We start from the raw sequence: 10,501 nt of genomic DNA on the forward strand, positions 1-10,501 counted from the left end.
GTACAGACACACAGGGTCAGGGTCTGCCAGTGGGGATGGCACTTTCTGGCACAACCAGGGGATGGGAGTGGCCGAAGCCTCTCCCCTTGCTCCCTGGCTGCTGCTGCAATTCCCAAAGGCAAGTGGGAATGAAGATGTATCCGTTCCCATCCGCAGATAAACCAGGCACTTTTGGTAAATTAATGTAATTCACTGTGCATCTCCAGACAAATATGTGCGTGTGCATTGTTATTAATTTGGGCTCTGTTTTTCATTTGCCTTTTTTCTGCAGCTAATTACCTGTCAGAGAGAGTTCTCTGCTGGTCCATGTGCTGAAGGGCTGTTTGGGAGTCAGCCAAAGGGAGAGGAGATGCAGGGTGTCCTCAGGCTGGTCTGAGGCTATGCAGGCAGGAAAGGGAATGCTGGGCTGGAATACTGGATATCCCCTGTCTGTCACTGGGATGTCATCCAACTGGCTCCATGCAAATGCCTGGACCTCAGCAAAACCCCAAAGCCTTCCAGTGCAGAAATGCCATCAGTGGCCAGATACATGGGGTGGTTGGATACACAGCCCCACTTGTGGCAGTGTGGTTTGTGTGGTTTGTGTGTGTTGCAAGAAATGGTGTTATCTTCCCGAGTGGGAGATGTATCTCAGCAGCCATCAGTAATTCCTTGATTCAGGATAAAATTAATAATCTCTCAGGCACTTTCATGTGGGAGCATAGCAGGGGGAAGAGGACAACCTTGGGTGGACAATAGCTGTGGCAGAACCAGGTCTGGTAATGCTGGATCTCTCTTGTTCTCATCTTGGTGATGAGTGGAACTCACATGGGACTTAGAGCATCTGCATTTAATGGTCTTGGGATCAAAATCCTGCGTGGGGAGTTGGCAGAGCTAATGGTGACACTTCACACAGACCTCACAGGGATCTCACCCCAACCAGGGCTGCAAACATAGGTATGAACTGATGTTCCCACAAGGCTTCTTTTGAGGGAATAAAGGTGGAAAAGGTGGGGAAGGGGTGTCCTGACCATGCCAGTACTTGCCAAGAAGGTGGAGAAGGTTTGGGTTTGTGGCAAGAAGCTGCTGACTGGCTGAAGAATCCATCATCTGCTCTTTGCCAACATCTTTACAAGGGCAAGAGGTTGAGGTGCAGTATTTTTAAAGAGGTTTCTGTCAGAAACCCCTCCTGCTCAGCCAAGCCCTGGTGTAGCACCAGGAGTGCCTGCTCTGTTTTCCCCGCCCCTGTTGCTTTACGTGGGGCTGATGAAGGAATGAGTAGCTGTTGTGAGACACAAGTGGGTACGTGTGAGGTGATTATAAGCACATTAGCAAAATGAATTATTTATACGTTTATAAGAAGTTATTGATCCGTCGGGTCCTAATCATGCAGTTACTCATCAAGTGATCTATTTCCCACACATTAACCCTTTTCAACCCGCTATAAAGAGGACCTCGTGTATAAAATGTGACAAGTGGAAGTAAATGGGTTTTCTGGGTGTCGATTTGGGCTCTTGGGATAACCACAGTGGGAATCCTGCAGGCACGCAGGTGCTGGCAGGTGAATAATCAGCATCTGTGAAGTGAGGAATCCCCATAGGACAGGAATTTGGCAGGCCTGAACACTGCTGGATCAGCAGGACGGTTCCTTTGGCTGCGGGATGGGGCTGGTGATGCCACTGGCACAGCGTGAGTGCCCAGCACATCAAACACCTCCTGCCTCACCCTCTGCCATCCACAAACACTGAGGGCTGGCTCTGTGCCGAGCTCACTCGGAGTTTGCCTGTGGAAACAACTCTGGAGCCAGCCTCCGGGGACCCTGCAAGGTTTGTGTTGCTTTCAGCAGAATAATGCAATTCCTCATATTTTATTAACCGTAATAACACAAGTCTCTAGCCGTTCCTATATCCCCATCCACATTTTTTTCCAACTTTCCAATTATTTCAGCTCCCTGCACCTTGCTGACAGAAAATACATTTCAGTGCAGTTTCTTTGGGGCACCGTGAGCCTGGCAGTGCCTGAACCAGCAGTGTGGTGGGGAACAGGCACCGTGTTCCCCACGCCCACAACCTCGGTGACACCCCACCAACCCTCCCGACGAGCCACTCCCACTCGGGCAGAGGCTCCGAGCCCCAGCACGTCCCTCACACCCACCTCAGGCCGTGTTGGAAACTGCAGAAACTGTTGGGGAGATTTATTCTCCATAAAAAATGTGTGACTGTTATGCCGAGTTGTTGCATTTTTCTGTCTTTGCTTTAATGGGTGCTAAAACTGATTGACTCTCTGTCTTTAGACAACTCCACAGCATATTTGTTGGGGCGGGATTGCTTTTTTTTTTGGACCCCCACTTTTTTAACAGAGCAGCCACCTGATGACTTGAAGTTACGAACTTTGAGTTAAATTATGAACCTTTTAGTTTTGCGTTATGAGGAGTATCTGAAACCTGATTTGCTACATCAAACCACATTAGTTGTGTTATGTTATTTTCTAAAAACACATTTCGGAGAAATAACTCCAATCTGTGTTGCATTTTATAGACCAAAATAATTGAATGGCGGCTGTTTGTAATTTTAGCAATCTCTTAACCTTAATCATATTTAATGGCTTTTCTCTTCAGGCTAACAGGAGGGAAAAAAACATATTTCAGCTCCATCACAGAGCAGCACTACAGTAATGCACTCCCAGCTCCGGCAGGCACTGTAAATTCCTGCTTTCTGAATTGTTGGTTCAGGACAATCATTCAGCAGGGAATTACTTTCTCATCTATGAAATAAATGAGATGTTAAACTAGTTTTCTGCTTCCTGCAGTAGGAACATGGCAGTGTGCAGACCTGGGGAAGGCAAAAACTACCACCCGGCCCCGGGCCGGTCACTGGGGAGTGGGGAAAGGGACCAGGGCGAGGGCATCAACAGCACGCCCGGGCCAAAGGAATAAATCAGGTGAAACCCAAGCAGGCAGAAAGAACCATCCTCACAGACATGGCACTGGAGAGCCGGGATGCTCCTGGGGTGCTGGGAGGGCACGTGGCTCACACGCTGCCAGGGATGCAGCGAGGGGTTCACAGAGCTCCTGGCCCCTTCACCCTCTGCTCTGTGCCGGCGTTGGGTGTGTCCTGGCAGCATCCCTTACACCCACCCACCGGGTGCCAGCAGTGCCCGTGGCTCTGAGTCCACACCAGGAGGGCAGTGATGCTGCCGAGAAATCCCCTCATCTCCCGTTCTAAACAGGGGTGGCCATTCGTAATCCTCCCAGGAGGATGATTTCTAAGGCTGTGCCCTGGAGCCCAAGGTCCAGCCTCCACACTCGGTTTTCCAAGCTTTGCCCAGCAGCTTTGCCTGAGGGAAGATCAAAGTTGTTAGCGCTGAAGTTGCTCTCTGCTGCTGGGCTTAGGGACCAGCAAGTCTTGGATCGACTATTTAAAGAGCCAGGAAAAGACAGAGATTTTCCAGGCGGTGTCAGAGCAATAAAGGGTTTAATTTTGGGGTTGTTTGTATGTTTCTGGCACAGCTGACTGAGTCAGAAACACTTCCATGGCGTTGCTGATTAAAATTCCAATTGCTCTGGTAATTGCAATATGTCTCAGGGAGGAGGGCTGGAACTTCTTCCTCACAGGTGACGGCTGCCTGGCTGTTCAGGAACTGGCTGAGTGTGTGGTGTGTGCGGGCTGGATCCCTGCTCTGTGCTTGTCCCGTGTATTACTCTTGTTCCACGGGCTGTTCTGCTGAGAATTATGGTGCCGCCGGGAAAAATAAACAGCCATTATATCCTGGTTCAGGGAAGGAGGTTAATGTCTCCCCGTCAGAGCTCTGTTCCTCCGAAACTCTCTCCCATTGTACTCATGAAAAATAGGTTAGTGTAATTAGGGATACGGGTCTGGGCAGCAAAGGAGAGGCACAGTGGTGATTAACTCGGCGCGTGTGGGAGAGGTCACCTTCTCTCACCCTGCCACGGAAGAAAAAAATTCCTCTTTTTTCAGCCCCCCAGACATGCTGGAATTATGTGAGTGACAGGGCGATATCCATGACAATACGCAGAGTTTTGTATGAGATGGAAACCTTCAAAGACTGAAAGAAATTCCCCCAAATCTCTGGCTTCTCTCAGGTGGAATATTGATGCTATTTTAACAGGGTCCTTTTTATTCCGTTTCTACAGAAGGATTTTTTTAAAAACTATGGTATTAAAAAGGCAGACTCCCCTCTTATGCCCTCCCTGGTTTCTGGGTCCCACCAGAGCAAGCTGCTAAGAAGGCCCTTGATATATAGTTTGCAGTAATGGCTCCTACAACCAATCCATACCATGGGGAAGTCAGTGGACAAATCTGTCCCCTTAGGCTTCGGCAGATGCCTTGCAGGCCAAGGTCCACGTGGAGTTTGGGAGGGATGGAAAGTGCCCAAACCAGATGCCTCAGCTATGGGACATTCTCTCCTAAACATTCTGAGTGCATTGTGCATGGGAGCTTCAGCCAGTGACTAATGTAAGGGACATAGAGACTGAGGGGGGGGAAAAACCCAGAGGTTCCACTTTGCTTTTTCCCCTAAAAGGTTGAAATTTTGGAAGTTGGCTCGTGCACATGAAAATCTTCAGCCAAGTTGAGCGTGATGGTCCTTGACCAAGGAATCTGCACCCCTTCGTGCTCGGCAGCATCTGAGGCTTTGCTGGAGGAAAACGATAATTGCCTTTTCATTCTTTTCAGTGGCATTAGGAAACATTAAAATTGGGTTTGGTTGGTCACATGGGAGCATCATCCATCAGCAGCGCGATGGAGAGTTTCTCCCACTGCAGGCAGAAGGCATTATTAAAGAAACTAATCATTAAAAAAAATAGTACAAATAACCTACTTGTCTGGTGAGCCTGACGGCTTTATTTTCCTATTCTCCAGCATAATGAGCGCATTCTGGGCTGCTTGGATCTGCCTCTCTGAGGGCCTGATTGGTTTTAAATGTCTTTGCTAACCACTCCACATCGAGCCCATAAATCTGGGTTTGGGTAACCGAGAGCCAGGCTCCCGAGCTCCCGGTTAGGACGAGGCGTTAATTAAACACACGCTTAGGAAGCTGCAGAGATGCAATCCTTCAGTCCTTAAATGTGCTGCTGTGCTGGGTGCTGGGTGCCCGTTGGTGGCTGCTGGGAGTGGTGCCATCGATCTCCACCTGCAGGGGCTTGGCACAACACGTGGTCCCAAGCAGAGATGCTGAGTTCCTGCCTTTGATGCATCTGCCTTTGGGAGATTCAGGGCTCGGAGCTTGTTTTGCTCCCAGGCCGTTCCATCACAATTAGTGGTTGGATTAAAGAGCTGGTGGATGAAGGAAAGGCTGTGGATGTGTCTACCTAGACTTTAGTGAAGTCTTTGATACCATTTCCCACAGCATCCTCCTGGAGAAACTGGCTGCTCCTGGCTTGGATGGGTGTACCCTTTGCTGAGCAAAAACCCGGCTGGGTGGCCGGGCCCTGAGGGTGGTGGGGAATGGAGACACATCCAACACCATTCCACTTCCCTTTAAAAAGCAGAGATTCACCCCTGAATGAAACATAGGCTGTGTTTTCCCCTGCTAAATTAAATGATGTCTGAAATGTGTTGTGACCTTGACCCTTGGGCTGTGTTTAACTTCAAGCAGCACAAAAACATTACATTTTTTTTTCAATCTACATATCAGGTTTTCTCCCTCTCGGAAGGCAAAATATTAACTCTGTCTGCTTTGAGCAATTTTGATTCAATTGGCCCTCTCCCTGAACTGCAAGCTGGAGCTAATGTGCAGGGATGGAAGTCAGGCACGACTTCCAAACTGTTTTCTTTTAAGCAGCCCATTACACATTAACCTGCAAGACGATGTGTTTTAAGGGAGCCCTGTTCATCACCTCAGAAAAGTCAAATTAACATAATATCTGGAAAAGAACAATGGGGATAGAAACTGTTAGTCATTGTTGATGGAACAGGTAAGTTTCATGGCATGATCTGCTGAATATTCATACCATATTGTTTTTGACATTTAAGAACTCAATTATCAGCTGACTAATCAGTCTTTTACAGGACGTTATTTTTGTGATGGAAAATGCAGTGCTGGCAAAGCCTCGAGGGGAACACTGCTCAGAGAGATCTTGGATCTTGGTTTTTTTTTCTGAAGGCAGGGTTTTTCTTTATTAAATGGATTAATTTAGCCCTTCTACCAGCAAGTGACTCTGAGCCCTCTGGCAGGATGGGCAGATTTTATCCAGGCTTTCCAGCCCTGCACGATGCTGGACCTTGGCAGCATCCTTCCCACTGGAGCCAGGGAGTGGCCCAGCATGTGACCTTGACCCTTGGGCTTTGTTTAACTTCAGGCAGCAACCTGGAGGTGTTCAGGGAGGGGAAGGGGACCATGGTATGGTTGGGAGCCCCAGGGCTGGCTGTGGCAGCCAGAACTACAGGGCTCCTGTGTGCTCTGCAGCCTTTGGGAACCTCGGATTGTAATGGCTGTTCCTGAAAGCAAAAAAGGGGTGGGAATAGTCTGAGCCTTAAGAAAGATGCCCAAATCTTGTCCTTTCCCTTTCTTTCTCTCTTTGGAAGGCATTTTGGAAATCTAGTGATAATCTTTGTGTAATTTACCTCTTGCATTGAACAGCTCAGGGACCAGCTTTCCACTTGATAGATTATTTTGACATATTTACTCATAGCTGTGTCTGTCTCAGCAGCATCCCTATAAAAACCTCAAACTTTAAATTAATATGTAGGGACTGAGATTCTTCTTCCCTGCAGTTGAACAGTCTCTTAAAACACTCTCCTCTCTCTGCCTTTTAGTTATATTTAGGTCTCAAACTGTAACTACAACAAAGCACCGAGTGCATTTGTTGCAGAGCAAAAAAGGAGATGTTTTTGCCCAGGGTGTGGTGTCAGAGAGCGAGTCCTGTTTCTTGCAGACAGGCCAGCCCTGGTGGAGGCAGCTGCCCTCGGCCATCCCGATGCCCAGGGTGTCGGCAGTGCCGCTCCTCCGCGCCAGCCTCGGGGCACAGAGCGGGGCAGGAGGACTCGGACAATTCCCCGCAGGTTTAGTTTAATCTATGGATGAAAGCAAGCACATTATTTCACCTTCGTGGAACGTGACAGTTATTAATAACCCCATTAGGAGCGGCTCTGTTTAGGCAGGCGATGCCCGAATGATTGCTGGGAAGCGGGAGGGCTCCCCCGACTTCCCGAGTTAACAAGATGTTGTGTTGCTGAACATTGTTTTTCTGTTTTGGTAACGAGCTGTGCTCGGGGTGTCGCGGGTCAGATCAATACGAGCACGGGCCCCCTCCATCACCTCTGTGGAGAGCAGAGAAGGACAGCAGCTGAAGGATTTCTTACCATTTTTCAAAACAAGCTCTTTCCTTTGCACTCGTGTTTATCACACTCCTCAGAAGGGTTTTGTTTTTTCTTTTTGCAGAGAAGCTTTACCCCCCTGACACACAGAGAGCCTGGAGCTGGCAGCTGTGGGGGGGTGTCGGTGGGTGCTGCTGTGCCCCCACCGTGCAGCTCTGCTCTGGGGGCTCTGGGGGCTCTGGGGCTCTGGGCAGCGGGGCTGTCGCTGTGGTTTGCAGGATCCACGTTCCAGTGGCACCACATTGGCATGTTTGGGCTGGGTTTTGAAGGGCTGTGGAGCCTGCAGGGATGCTCTGAGCTCTGCCAGCCCTGGGCTTGCTTGTGGTGCTGTGGGTACCCAGAACTCGCTGGTCAGGTTGTGGGGGCTGCTGCACACCCACACAGGAGCTGCTGCTTGTGGGCTGCTCCTGAACGTGGAGGGAGGGAAGCGTCGGTGTAGAGCTCGGAGAAAGAGCCAGAAGCAGCCAGGAAACCTTGGCAGCTCCTCTGCAGCTCCCACAGGGCAGTGCCTCTGTGCAGTGGGTCACACTGGTGTGTTATTTAGGGTTGCTGATGAGCAATGTGGGTGGACAAAGAGTTAGTGGCTGTCAGGCAGAGATGTGGGGCACAGAGGCCTCTCATTAGGAGCTTGGCAGGGCTTGGTGTTTGCTGCTTTTCTTCCAAAGGAAGGAAAAAACAGAACATTGCATCTTGGGTGTTTTGTTTGGGAAGAGAATACCAAGAATTGTAATTCTTTTTAAAGCCGGTGTTATATCTGCATCCATGTAGATGTGCACCCGTTCCTTTATCTCACATGGGGATAATGATGTCTGGTTCCACAGAACTTGAATAATTCATCGACATAAACACTCGGTGCCCGGCGTGCAATGGCCCTCTCTGTGCAGTGGAAACAAATCCACGAAAATGTGAAGGAATAATTAGATTTCTAGGGTCGCTGGATGATTTTAGGGAGTCAGTTCCGAGGGCCAAGGGCTGGTGATGTGCAGGGGTTGGCAGCAGTGGCTGAGAGGCTTCAGAGACAGAGCCAGCACTGCCCCTCTGTCCTTTGGGCAGGATCAGCCCCTCCATCCTCTGAGACACCAGGTAATATTTTGGTGTTTGTGCAGCCCCTGAGTGATCTCCAGGGTCCCCAGAAAGCAGGTGCAGGACACGTAACCCAGGCAGGTGCTCCAGCCAGTCACTCTCCGTGCCACACCACAGGATTTGGGTCTCATTCCTCTTCTGTCAGATAACTTTTCAAAACAAATCTGTGTTTTATTTCCAGTAAGCAGAGCACTGCTCAGGTCCACCTCGCTTTTCTCTTTACAGAGAAGGAAATTGGCACATTTTCCCCTGCAAATACATTTATTGTGCAGTAAGGGATCAAAACACCATTTAATCCCGAAGATTAAAACCTCATGTTGTCAGGGGATTCCTACATGGAGCACTTATTTTCTTTGCACTTGTTTTCTTTCTTTCCTGATGGATACAGCTGTCTGTTCTCTTGTCACCAGCCAGACCCTTCGTACCCGTGCCAGGGCTATTACTCCATCATGTCGTCTCTCTGCAGAAAGCAGGTATTAAGCAAAACAGCATTCTCAGAAGCAGAAACTGCTATTGTTAGCAAAACAATACCCGCAAAACAATTGCCTCCTGACTGAAGCCTTGTTGTTCCCAGCAGCCGGATGAGAGGGAAGATTTATGAACTGGTGGTCACACTGATGCCACTCCTGACCCCGGAGCAGTGCTTCCTCCTGCGGGTGGGTGGAGGGAGGTGAAGGAGCTCCATCCCAAGTCCTCACATAGATGGGCACAATACTTTCCTAGAGGCTGATGTTTTCCCCAGTACTGGCACTTTAGAGGTCACTTTGCTGCTGTTCAGAAGAGTTTGTCTGAAATGAGTCACAAAGCACTGATAGCACTCCTTAGCACCCCCGAATGTTTCTGTGTATGAAATTTGTGCAAGGAAAAAGGAAAGACAGTTGGTAGCACAGGGGGAAAAGGTGGGGTTTGTTGGGGAATATTTTCCTGACTGCAGCAGAAAAGGACACTGAGCATCGCAGTAAACAAGCCCAGGTTCCTGGGGTGGCAGAGCGCCAGGCCTGGAGATTCACTGCTCGTTTTTTCAACAACAATTAGCTTCTTCAGCTAATGAGGGGTTTCATAAGCAACCATGAATAATAGTGCTTAGGGACTCTTGGCAAAAATCTGTGTTTTGAATCAGACAAGCCACAGTCTGGTTGAAATCAAAGCGGAGGCTCCTCACACAGAGATTCCCTCCCCAGTCTCTGTCCTGGGCAGACAGGCAGGGGGAGGGAGCGGTGTCCCAGTGCCAGTGGGTACCCGGTTTGGGTAGTTTGGTTGTGGGCATCTCCAAGGAGTCCCCAGAGGAGGCAATGATCCAGTTCTGCAGGGGCAGTCGGAGCTATCGGAATACGATGGCAGCACTAGGAGACATGGAGAGACCCTTTGACTGCATTGATGGGAAGGGGAGGGACATCAATTCTATCTCTTTGAATTAATGAACTACAGTCTGAAACTTGCAGCCTGGCTAAAAGCAGTATGGATTTTGCCTGCTTGCTGCTTGAAGAGGATTCCTGTTCCCCCTGAGTGCTCCCCCCAGGCTGCTGGAGCCCCGCTCCTCTCTGCTCCTCTGCCCAGCAGAGCTGTGCTCCCTGAGTGCTGCTCCACGGGAGGGGAGGCTCAGGGAAGTCCCTGATTTTTGCCAAGAGGTGCACAACAAGGAAGGTGTCTTCCTCTGAATGTGCTCCTTGCCCCTATGCCCTGGAGCCCCTGTCACCACCCTGGCATGGCAGGCTCAGAGCCGAGCCAAGTGCTGCCCGCCTTGCAGCGGAGAAGAGAGGGACATTCCCACAGCAAAGGGCTGTTCACACGAGCTGGACACAGGGCCCAGCTCTCACCACAGCATTGGCATTGCCAGCTGTGATCCGTAGCCTCCTCCTAAGCGCGAGGCACCATCAGCTCTCCAATTTTAATTTTATTCATACAGCCGCTATTACTCCATCTGGATCACGCGGGATGAATACTAATGGCCCTCTGGATTGTTTTAAGTGCAGATCTGAACCAGATACTTGCCTTCATTTTGTCAGGAGCTGTAGTATCACACCAAGATTTGTGGAGTTTCCTCCTAATGAATCCCTCCTGGTGCTGGCATTGGACCCTGATGTGTGTGTGTGAGAGAGAGG

This window comes from Pipra filicauda, unplaced genomic scaffold, assembly GCF_003945595.2.
Source record: "Pipra filicauda isolate LSUMZ 115617 unplaced genomic scaffold, ASM394559v2 scaffold437_size563383_pilon, whole genome shotgun sequence".
Classification (NCBI taxonomy): Eukaryota; Metazoa; Chordata; class Aves; order Passeriformes; family Pipridae; genus Pipra; species Pipra filicauda.